This window comes from Brassica oleracea, chromosome C8 (assembly GCF_000695525.1).
Source record: "Brassica oleracea var. oleracea cultivar TO1000 chromosome C8, BOL, whole genome shotgun sequence".
Taxonomy (NCBI): Eukaryota; Viridiplantae; Streptophyta; class Magnoliopsida; order Brassicales; family Brassicaceae; genus Brassica; species Brassica oleracea.
This window is the reverse complement of record NC_027755.1, coordinates 13,650,085-13,650,553: the sequence shown is the minus strand read 5'-3', so window position 1 is coordinate 13,650,553 and position 469 is coordinate 13,650,085.

Genomic DNA, 469 nt, shown 5'->3' with positions numbered 1-469 from the left:
AAAAAAAATACTAACCAAGTGCTATGGCCTCGTCGTGGGTTGGGTTGGAGAACCGGGAGATGCTCTCGACCTGGTTGTTGAACCAATAGTTGAACTGGCATGACCCCCGAATCCTGTTGAGCAGCAGCGCGAGGGGCAGTGGGAGCTGGAGCGGGAATATATGCGGGAACCGAGTGTTGTTCATGAGACGATCCCGATGCACAAGAACTGCTCACCGAACTACGTCGAAGACGGGCTGCGGGTCAGGGTTCATCCCCGGCCCTAAAAAAAAAATTAATACATCAAAAATATTTTCAAATCATTTCTATTTTTAATGTTTTCATTTATATATTTACAAAAGGTTTTATAAACGTTTTAAAAAAAACTATTAAACCCTTTATTATACATAGTTTATTACTAGAAACATATAAAAAATAATAAAAATTTTAATTTTTTTTCTATTATACATGATTTATATATATATATATAT